Source organism: Sapajus apella, unplaced genomic scaffold (assembly GCF_009761245.1).
Source record: "Sapajus apella isolate SASKATOON/1434 unplaced genomic scaffold, GSC_monkey_1.0 scaffold262, whole genome shotgun sequence".
Lineage (NCBI taxonomy): Eukaryota > Metazoa > Chordata > Mammalia > Primates > Cebidae > Sapajus > Sapajus apella.
The window spans coordinates 110,716-122,532 of NW_022437202.1; the positions used below are offsets into that span (position 1 = coordinate 110,716).

General features: G+C 41.0%; 1 non-coding gene across 1 annotated transcript; it reads right to left on the reverse strand.

Moving 5' to 3' along the window:
- Nucleotides 1–8,204: 8,204 nt before the first annotated feature.
- TRNAF-GAA lies at nt 8,205–8,277 on the reverse strand. Its single transcript has one exon. It is a non-coding gene; the product is annotated as a tRNA-Phe (tRNA).
- Between the last annotated feature and the right edge of the window lie 3,540 nt (nt 8,278–11,817).

The window sequence follows — 11,817 nt, forward strand, 5'->3', positions numbered from 1 at the left end:
AAAAAAAAAAAAAAAAAAAAAAAAAAAAAAAGTCTCACTTTGATGTTCTTCGGATCTCAGAGTCCATTCGGGTTTGGGTGGGTGAGTTTATTTCTCACATTACAGCTGCAGAGATGGCACAGGTGAATGAATCAATCTCAAGTCAAGTGGGTTAACCTCAAATTGACTTTAGGGAAGGCTTGTGATCACCTGGTAGATGGTGGAAGGTTACAGCGTTTAGAAAGTGAGTAAAAGAGGAGATGCATGCGGCAGCCCACTGGGTTGCTCGGCTTCTGCAGATGGACGAAGAGGCTGCTTTTCTGCCTTCTGGGTGTTTAGTAACTTAATTTTTAATCCTTCGTTTGAATGAAATAGAGCTGAAAATAAAAGGAGATTTTCTTTTAGCAAAATAGGATTAAGATGCTTCCCAAATATCCGCCTGTGAATTTCTGCTTAGGACTGTGGTATCCGAATTAGAAATTGTGCAGAGTTCTAATCTGGAGATATGGGTTGCTCAGTAGCTAAGAAGGAAGTTATTCCTAGAGAGTAAGTTCAGTGAGGTTGAAAATGATCCTCTGGGATTGGAAGAATAAAAGTTCATTATTTTTATTTATATAAACAAATAAATAAGCTTTTCTCTAGATGGATCTTGGACTCTGGAGTTCAGAGAGCTTGCAATTTCAGACCAGAAACTTCCTTAAAAGACCAAGAGAAGTAATTTTCTCCCTACCAAATTTCAGCTGAGGTGATTGAGATCTTTTCCTCATTTGTCATTATGTTTGTTATTTGTTATGTTTGTAGTTAAATAGTTTGGACTGAATTTCAGAGTTTGTGGGTCTCTAGTGGAAAATGTGACCACCAGCGCATCGCCAGCAATCAACAACCACTGGCAGTGGAATCTTTTAGTGAAAGCTTATAGGGCTTTTGCAACCTGGGCGAGGAAGCAGTTTGAAGAAAGTAAGAAACAAAAGAACTTGAGCCTTAACCCTCTGATCTAAAATCAGACGTAGGTGACAGAATTCCATGGTTTCTGATGATTTCATGTAAGCTGGAAATCGGCTCAATGGCAAGGAATACTACTTGCTTCTACAGAGGGTGATCCACGTTGGTGATTGCTGGAACTACTTAGAGAGGAGAGGTGGATAATCCTAAGCAACAAATAACCTTAAGTGAATGAACATGAATTACCTCACTGTATGAGAGAGTAATGCAGAGGCCAACACATTCAATTTGAATAGGTGAGGAATATGATGGAGAACTTCCTACAATGGATCATAGGGAAAAAAAAGAGTGGAGGCATTGGAGATTGAACCCAGGGCCTCCCACACCCTAAGGATGCTTGTAATCCCAGCACTTTGGGAGGCTGAGGCTGGCGGATCACCTGAGGCCAGGAGGTGGAAACCAGCCTGGCCAACATGGTGCCTGTACTCCCAACACTTTGAGAGGCTGAAGCAGGTGGATCACGAAGTCAGAAGTTCAAGACCAGCCTGGCCAAGATGGTGAAACCTCGTCTCTACTAAAAATACAAACATTACCCAGGCGTGTTGGCACAGCCTGTAGTCCCAGCTACTAGGGAGGCTGAGGCCCAAGAATCGCTTGAACCCAAGAGGTGGAGGTTGCAGTGAACCAAGATCATGCCACTGTTCTCTATCCTGGGTGACAGAGTGAGACTCTGTCTCATAAATAAATAAATGGAATAAATAAATATTTTTTAAAAGAAAAAAAGATGGAACTTAAAAAATTGACAAATTCAAAATTACATTGGAGACCACTTCTCCCATAATAATAGAACAGCTAAACAAAAAATCAGCAAGGACACTGAAGAAACCAAAATCATCTTCAGCCAACAGAATTCAGTCACCATGTATAGAACCGTCCACACAAGAAAAACAGAACACACATTTATTTCAGATTCACACAGAACATATATCAAGATAGAACTTACCTTGAGCCTCAACAAATTTAAAAGAATTGACTGGTATGGTATGATCCCCGATCACAATGAAATGAAATTAAAAATCAATCACAGAAAGACAACAGAAAAAAATCCAAACACTTGGAAAACGAACAACACACTAATAAATAGTCCAGGACAAAGAGAAACCCTTTGTAGATATCAAAAAATAAATTGACCTGAATAAAAGTGAAAACACAATATATCAAAATTTCCAAGACAGATAAAAGGAAATTTACAGCACTAAGTGGATACATTAGAAAAGATTCTCAAATTAGCTATCTATGCTCTTACTTGAAGAACTCAGGTGGGGAAAAGAGCAAAATAACCCAAAGCAAATAGAAGAAAGGAAATAAAAAGTGAGCAGAAATCAATAAAACTGAACACAAAGAAAAAACAATAGAAAAATAAACAAAAGCTAGTTCCTTTCAAAGGTCAATAAAAGAAGACCACTAGCAGGACTGAGAAATTTTAAGAGGAGTGATGACACAAATTACCAATATCAGGAATAAAAAGAGATGATCACTATAGACTTTGCTGACATCAAAAGGCTAAAGGAGTACTATGGACAACACTTTACACACAAATTTGAAAACTAGATAAGATGAACTAATTCCTTGAAAATCACAAACTACCACAATGCACTCAATATGAAATATATTTTTCTATAACCCTATAACTACTAAGGGATTTAAATTTGTAACATAAAAACAAAACAAACAAATGAAACAAAACAAAACCCAGACTCTTCGGGTTCAAGAAAGTTTCACTGGAGAATTCTCTTCTCCCCACCCCCCACTGGACACGAAGTCTTCCTGTCTACCAGGCTGGAGTGCAGTGGCACGATCACAACTCACTGCAACCTCTACCTCCCAGGTTCAAGAGATTCTCCTGCCTCAGCCCCGCAAGTAGCTAGGATTACAGGCACACAATACCAAGCCCCGCTAATGTTTGCATTTTGTAGAGACTAAAAACACAAACATTTCGCTGTGTTTGTTTCACTGCGTTGGCAAGGCTGGTCTTGAACTATTTTATTTTATTTTGTTTTATTTTATTTTATTTTCCTGAGACAGAGACTCACTCTGTCACCCAGGCTGGAATGCAATGGCACGATCTCAGCTCACTACAACCTCTGCCCCCAGGGTTGAAGCCATTCTACTGCCTCAGCCTCCCGGGTAGCTGGGATTACAGGCACCTGCCACCACACTCGACTAATTTTTTGTATTTTTAGTAGAGATGGGGTTTCACCATCTTGGCCAGGCTGATCTTGAACTTCTGACCTTGTGATTCACCTGCCTCAGCCTCTCAAAGTGCTGGAATTACAGGCAAGAGCTATTGCAACCAGCCTTGAAGTCTTGACCTTGTGATCCATCCACCTAGGTCTCCCAAAGTGCTGGGATTACAGGCATGAGCCACCACACCCAGAGCTCACTGGAGAATTCTAAGAAATGCTTAAAGAATTAATATCAACTCTACACAATCTACTTCAAAAAACAAAAGAGGATGAAAAACTTTCCATTCATTTATGAAGGTAATGTTATCCTGATGCCAAAACCAGGTAAATACAGTACAAAAAATGAGTAGAGGTGAATATACTTAACAAAATATTACCAAATAGAATTCAGCAATAGGTAAACAAATTATACACCATGATCAAGTGGGGTTTATTCCAGAGGTGTAGGACTGGGTAAATTTGGACAATCACTGTAATCTACCATATTTATAGGTTTAAAAATAAAATCATGTGATCATATTAAAGTAGAAAAGACATTTATTAAACTTCAATATCTATGATAAAAAGTCTCAGAAAAATAGAAATAGAGAAGAACAGCTAACACTGTACTTCATGGTAGAAGACAATGTTTTTCCCCTAAGGCAGTGAAGAATACCAAGGTGTCCACTCATACTACTCTTATTTAACTTAGTGCTAGAAGTTCTAGCCAGTGCAATGAGGCAAGAAAAGGAAATAAAAGACATAAAGATAAAAGCCAAAAAAAGCAATCTGTTCCTCTTGGAACTAAAAATTTAGTTCAGCAAGGTCACAGAATAAGAGAAAAGTCTACAAAAATAAATTATATTTCCAAATAATGGCAATGAACATTTAATTACTACAAACTATTTTAAAATGTAATACCTTTCAATGTAATACCATGTATTTCCAAATAGCTAAAAAAGAGGACTTTGAATGTTCCCAATACAAAGAAATGACAAATATCTGAGGCAATGGATTTGCTAATTGCCCAGATTAAGCATTACATATTGTACATATGTTTAAAAATATATCTCTGTATCCCATAAATATGTGCAATTATTATGTCAAATAAAAATAATTTTAAAACCACAGTATCATATATAATCCCTGACAAAATAGAAATACTTAGATGTAAATCTGACACAACCTGAGTAAGACTTGTATGCTGAAAATTACACAACGTACACAATGCCGGTGAAAGAAGTCAAAGAAAACCCACACCAATGGAGGGATGTACTACATTGTTCACACTTCACAAAACTCAGCATGGTAAAGACGTCAGTTTTCCTCAAACTGATATGTAGGTTTATTGAAATTCTTATCAAAACCCAAGCAAGACGTTTATTGACATAAATGAAATTATTTAAAAATTTATTTATTTATTTATTTATTTTTATTTTTTTTTTTTTTTGAGGCGGAGTTTCACTCATGTTGCCCAGGCTGGAGTGCAATGGCACGATCTCGGCTCACCGCAACCTCCGCCTCCTGGGTTCAGGCAATTCTCCTGCCTCAGCCTCCTGAGTAGCTGGGATTACAGGCATGCACCACCATGCCCAGCTAATTTTTTGTATTTTTAGTAGAGACGGGGTTTCACCATGTTGACCAGGATGGTCTTGATCTCTTGACCTCGTGATCCACCCACCTCGGCCTCCCAAAGTGCTGGGATTACAGGCTTGAGCCACCGCACCCGGCCTTATTTAAAAATTTATATGCAAAGTCAAAGGAATTAGAATAGTTAAAGTATTTATTTAAAATCTAGTGGGAACAGACAGTCTACCTGATTTCAAGGCTATTGTATTACATTGTTGTATTCTTGCACGATTGTATTATTACTACCGTAATTAAAACCATGTAATACTGGCAAGAAGATAGACACATGGATTAATAGAGCAGGATGCAGAAATAAACCCACACAAATATTCTCAATGGGTTTTTAACAAAGTTGTATAAGTAGTAATTCCACCAAGAAAATAAACATTTCAGCAAATGATGCTGAAGCAAAAGTAAGTAAATAAATACATAAGAAGTCCGGGCATGGTGGCTCACTCCTGTAATCCCAACACTTTGGGAGGGCGAGGTGGAAGGATTGTTTGAGCCCAGGAGTCTGAGATGAGCCTGATCAACATAGCGAGAGCCTCATCTCTACAAAAAAAGAAAGATAGCTAGGCATGGTGGCATGCACTTATGTTCCCAGGTACTTGGGAGGCTGAGGTGGGATGATTGCCGAGGACCTGGACGCCCAGTCTGTGGTGAGCCAAGATGGTGCCACTGCACTCCAGCCTAGGCGACAGAGCAAGACTCTGTCTCAAAAAATAAAAATAAAAATTTTAAAGAATCTCAACCTAAGTTACATGCATTATACAAAAATGAACTCAAATTGGATCACAGACTTTTCTTGAGTCCCAACCTGGAGGGTGGAGAGAGAATGATTATAGTGTCTTCCTTAGGGCTTAGAAACTTCCAAGCCTGGGTTTCAAATGGAAAGGCCAAAATAGCTTGAGAGGGCTCCAGGTATTTTGGCTCGAGTCTCCTGGCTCAAAAGAACCCCTCTGAGTTATTCTACAGGAAAATCAAAAGCACTTGTGTTGTGACCTCCAGTCACCTAAAACACTGAAGTTCTCAAAGAGGTAATAAAACAACCCTCTCCCCTCATGTAAGGCAAATATAAATCTTGGCTTCCCTGGGTGGTTTGAGCTTTCTATTGAGAATAGTCAGGGAACCCCAGTTCCTGAGGAGGAAGCAGCTCTTCCTCCTCAGCAGGTGCCCGGCCCTGGGACCTCCTTCTGAAACCTCTAGATCAGTGCTCTCAACTTGAGCATCAGAGTCACTTGAGGGCTTATTCAAACACAGGTGGCTGGGCCCCACCCTCAGCAATTCTGACTCCACAGATCCGAGGTGGGGCCTGGAATTTGGCATTCCCATGGTAGCACCCTAATCCCTCACCCCTTGCTCTCCTGTGCAGCATCCATGGTGGCTAACATGACACTGTTTCCTTAAAGTGCCTCAAGAGAATGAGTGGATTGGAGGGGGGAACAGGAAGAAGTGAAAAGAAAATATATGGCATGTCTACATTCCCTCTCTCCAAAAAATGCATCTTAAAACAAACATATGATTGGCCTGGCGGGGCGCACAGGAAATCCTCCTCTAAGCTGGTTTCACCAGACAATATCCCTACTGGACGCTGGTTATGGATATTTGCACTGGACAAAAGAATCAAGAAGTAAGGACATCCCAGCCTGACAGGGTGTTAGACGGGTGGATGGTGACAGACATCATACTCTGTTGCCTCTCAAAGATGCTTTGATTCAACAGCAGGCATGCACACAGAGGACAGTAGTTTTGAAACATACAGCGTTGGAAACCCCTAAAAGGTGCCATCAGTGGATAGGATTTCCTGGAGTTCTCTGGTCGTACAAAGCAGACGTGATGGGATTGACAGAGAAAAAACAAAGAAAATGTTTGTTTTGTTTCGTTTTTGCCTGAGGAAGTGCTCAGCCCACCTGCGATCCACTCACCTCTTACTTTGCGTCTATTTTCCACTGTGACAGAAAACCTTTTCCTAGTTTTTCATATGAGGTTTCCAGGTAATGTTTTATTTTAACGAGGAAAATTGAATGGCTGAGGAAATACAGGAAAATGAAGCAGTTGTATGGAATATCAGCAGGGCATGTTACTCCGTGTTGGTTTCTGCCCCTCGCATGTCGAAGGCCTCTGGGTCCCCGGCAGTCTTCGGTCGTTGTGCGGCATCCTGTCCCTCCACCTACAGCGGCTGGAGAGCCGCGCAATCCCTGTCTCAGGACCGGATCGCAACCGTGGCTGCGCTCTCTGCGCAGGTGGAGGAATCAGTGGACAGATGCGTCCGCTCTGTTCTTTGGCCCAGAAAACAAAAACGTTAACAAGAGCCCGCACAAAGACCGAAGCCGGGCGCGGTGGCTCCCTCCTGTAATCCCAGCTACTGGGGAGGCTGAGGCGGGAAAATCGCCTGAATCCCGGAGGCGGTGGTTGAGGTGGCGGAGATTGCGCCGCTGCCCTCCAGCCTGGGCGGCACATCCGTCTCAAGACAGAACAAAACAAACAAAAAAACTATGCCCGGGGGCGCTTTTCTCCCTCCTTCTTCGTCTTTTCATCTCTTTAATCATAGTACAAAATGAGAGCGAATGTGAACTGCCTGTTGATGTGTACGCTTTTATTTGGGTTCCAGAGACCCCGTTGAGATCCCATTCTTCTCCCCCTCCCTTCCCATGTCTTTGTCACTTTCCTTCTGCCGTTGCAATCGCCTTAGGTGATAGGGAGGCCCGCAGCACAGAAATCGGATATAAGTGGAGGCGACCCATTGGGTTACGTTTTTACTTTCTATATGTGCAGAAATAGGATAGAAAAAGATGATGAGGTGGAAATCTATGTTACTTGATAATTAGACTTCGGCACTGAGAGTTCGCACTATTACTTGGGAGTGCTGGGATCGAACCCAGGGCCTCACACACACAAAGTACACGCTCTACCACTGAGCTACACTCACTACTGGAAAGGGCTTTTTGTAATAATTTTCAAGAGGTAACTTTATTTTTCTGAGACAGTATTATGGAGCGTCTGCAGCTGCTGTGAGTAGAAGACACTCGGTGCTAAGGCGGGAAACAATTCTTCAGAAGACTGTCCCAGCTACTGGGGAGGCTGAGGCAGGAGTATCACTTGAACCCGGGAGGTGGAGGTTGCAGTGAGCGCAGATCGCACCACTGCACTCCAGCGTGGGCATCAGAGCCAGTCTCCGTCTCAAAAACACATAAAAAACAAAACAAACAAACGCTTTCTAGGTTGAAGACTTTAAATAATTTATGTAATGTCAGCACCTCATGGAAGACTTCAGTGGACTATGCAACCAAAGGAGAGAGTGGTACACATATATGCACATTACCTTTATCGGATTTTCAAAAAACAGCAAAATATTGGAGATCTATACACTCTTCTAGGATTGGCATGCAAGTGTTGTGTAAGGCAGAGCTGATTAAAAAACAAAAGACCTGCCGAAACCCGGGATTGAACCAGGGACCTTTAGATCTTCAGTCTAACGCTCTCCCAACTGAGCTATTTCGGCTCCTCTGAAATTGCCCTTTCAGCTATTTCTTCAAAATGTAAAAACTGTCATTTGTAGGGTCAATATATTTTCCAATGCATAATTCTGTGGTCTTCAATATTACGCATCATTTACTCATCCATTCACCCCAAAAATATAGATTCTGCTACGATTTATGTCTGAAAATAGGACCCAGTTTTAAAGACAATGACTGGGTTAGCAAAAGTCGAGGGGAAAAAAGGCAAAGGCAAAGAATAGGTCAAAGCAGGAAGGTGCCCCCCTACAAGGTCACTGCTCAGAAAACTAACGGAATTCAAAAGAATATTTTCTAGTCTTTTCCTTTTCTCTTCCCTGGGCTCTTTTTTTTTTTTTTTTTTGTCTTGCTCTTCAACAACACAGCAGAAAGGAACAGAGGATTACTGGGCACGGTAATGTGGTGGCGGGTTTATAGCTTCCGTTTAAAGAAATCCTGAGTGAGACAATTCTTTTTCGCTATTCTTTTCACTCGTCTGGTGCTGACACATCCACCTTGGGTGGTACAGAGACCCAGGGAGTGGAAATGGAAGCTATAACATGTTTATTTTAGTGTGACTATGGAAAATTCATTTTTAAAAGGAGAAAAGCACAGGATGGCGAGAATTGTGAAGAACAGACAAACGTTTATGGTTTTGAACGCTATGTGAGGCAAGGACTCGCTGCCACGGAACCACACCTGTCTCACTACAGACATATTGTGAAGATCTTCCTTGAAGCATTAGTCATATTTCTGAGGGGTCTTCAAAGGTGTAATACGTTAGCCAGATAGAAAATCCACTGTCTCATATCTCACTATTTCTTACTCTAAACTACATTCACTGAAGCTACTAGGAGAAATGTAAGAGAATCATAAACCAAATCACACTGTTTCTGCTTCTAGAACATTTCATCCCATCCGTTTATTCTGAGGTTTCCTCTCCAGCAAACTGCCTGGGGGCACTTTCTGCCACTGCCAACAGGGGTCTTCAACCCGCTTTTCTGCATTTCTTCCCTTTCATCTGCTTACAAAGTTTTTGAAGCTCCCTCCTCTTTAAGAAGAGATGATGAGCCACAGTCTACGAGAAGATATTTCAATACTTATATTTTACTAAGGATCCTTATCAGGAATATGTTAAGAACTTCTACAAAGCAGTAATAAAAAGACTAAAACTTCAATAAGAAAGAGCAAATTAACATGTACTTAACATGAAATGGCTATCGAGTAATATAAAATATGCTTGACATCATTTGCTATAAAGGAAATGCAAATTAAAAACACAACAAGGCTGGGTGCGTATACTCCCAGCACCTTGGGAGGCTGAGGCGGGTGGATCGCCTGAGGTCAAAAGTTCAAGACCAGCCTGGCCAACATGGCGAAACCCTGTCTCTACTAAAAGTACAAAAATGTAGATGGTCATGTACCCCTCTAGTCCCAACTACTCAGGAGGCTGAGGCACGAGAATCTCTTGAAATCGAGAGGCAGAGGCTACAGTGACCAAGACTGTACCCTGCACTCTAGCCTGGGCAGCAGATTAAGCCACCATCTAAAAATAAAATAAATAAATAAAATGAAATAAAAACCCCACAAAATAATACTACTCTTCATCGGAACCACTTAACCTAAAAAGTGGATAATATCAAGAGTTGCTGAGTATGTGAAGCAATTGGAACACTCATACATGGCTGATGAGGCTGTAAACTGCTACATCTACACTGGGAAACTACCTGAAAATATCAACTAAAACTAAATATATATATATATATTTATTTTATATATACATTATATATAAATATATATAATGTATATATAAAACTTATGACCCCTAAACTCCACAATTACATTTATACCCGAGAAGTGCATGAGCATTTCCCTTAAAGGACATGTACCACAATGTTTACAGCAACATTAAACATTTCAACCAAAAACTAGGGGTGCTGCCAACGTACCTGGACAGTAAAATGAATTAATAAATCATGATGTACAGTAGTCATACAATGGAATACTCCAGAGCAATAGAAAATAACTACCGCTACTAGCAACAATATACAGCTAGTGCTCGATTTACGACCACGATTGGGTCCGACAGACCGGTCGTAACACGATTTGGTAGTAAGTTGAGTAGACTATGCACGCGGAGATGGTAGTGCTGCCGGAAGCTGGTCTGCACTGTCGTATGCCCAGCTGGGCAACGTTTGCGCTGCCAGACGCGGAGCAGTCATGGCTAGTGATTGTGGTCGTAAAGTTGAATGGTCGTAAGTTGCATAGGTCATAAGTCGATCAATACCTGTATAGAAAACGTGGCCACGCAGGTGGCTCACGCCTGTTATCCCAGCACTTTGAGAGGCCAAGGCCAGTGAGGTCAGGAGTTCAAGGCCAGCAAGACCAACACGGAGAAACTCCATCTCTACCAAAAATACAAAATCAGCCAGGCATGGTGGCCCATGCCTTTAATCCCAGCTACTTGGGAGAGTGAGGCAGGAGAATCGCTTGAACCTGGAAGGTGGAGGTTGCAGTGAGCTCAGATCATACCCCTGTACTTCAATCTGGGCAACAAGAGCAAAATTCCATCTCAAAAAAGAAAACAAAAAAGAAAAGAAAATGTATCTAATTTTGTTTTGTTTTTTACAAAAGTTGAATGAAAGAATACATACTCAAATGAGTAAATATTTGCTATGGTTTGAAAGTGTCCCCTCCAAAGCTTAGGTGTCACCATGTGATAATTATCAAGAGATAGGACCTTTAAGAAGTGATTAAGCCATGAGGGTTTCTTTTTTTTTTTTCCCCCATTTATTTATTTTATTGCTCCTCATGAATAACATCAGGTACCCTTATAATAGGACTTCACAAAGGAAGTTCGTCTCTATATTACCCTCAGTTTTCTGTCACGTGAGGACACAACAAAAAGGCCACCACCAGACTTGATCTTGGACTTCCCAGCCCCTAAAACTGTGAGAAAATAAGTTTCTGGGTGGGAGTCAGTGGCTCACTCCTGTAATCACTTCACTTTGGGAGGCCAAGGCAAGCGGATCACCTGAGGTCAGAAGTTCAAGACCTGGCAAACATGGTGAAACCCCATCTCCACTAAAAATACAGAAAAATTAGCCGAGCATGGTGGCTAATTAGCTGAGTGTGGTGGCCAGGAAGTATCTAGAAGGTCCTTCCTTTTTTTCTTGTTTTTAAATTTAAGTCTTCATTTACGTAAAATAAAATGCATAAAACCTATTCAGCTTATGGCTTATTATACATATAATCAAAACTCAAACCAAGATACTGAAGTTTTCAGCACCCAAGAGCTGCCTTTTGCCTCACCCCAATTGTTGAAACTCTCTGGCCTCTATCTCTGTAGATTATTTTTCTTATGTTTTAAATACTATAAATGGAATCACATACTATCATCTTAGTCTATTTTGGGCTGCTACAAAATCACTCAAGACTGGTAATTTGTAATGAACAGAAACTTATTTTCTTTTTTTTTTTTTTCTTTTTTGAGACAGAGTTTCACTCCTGTCGCCCAGGCTGGAGTACAAGTGGCATGATCTCGGCTC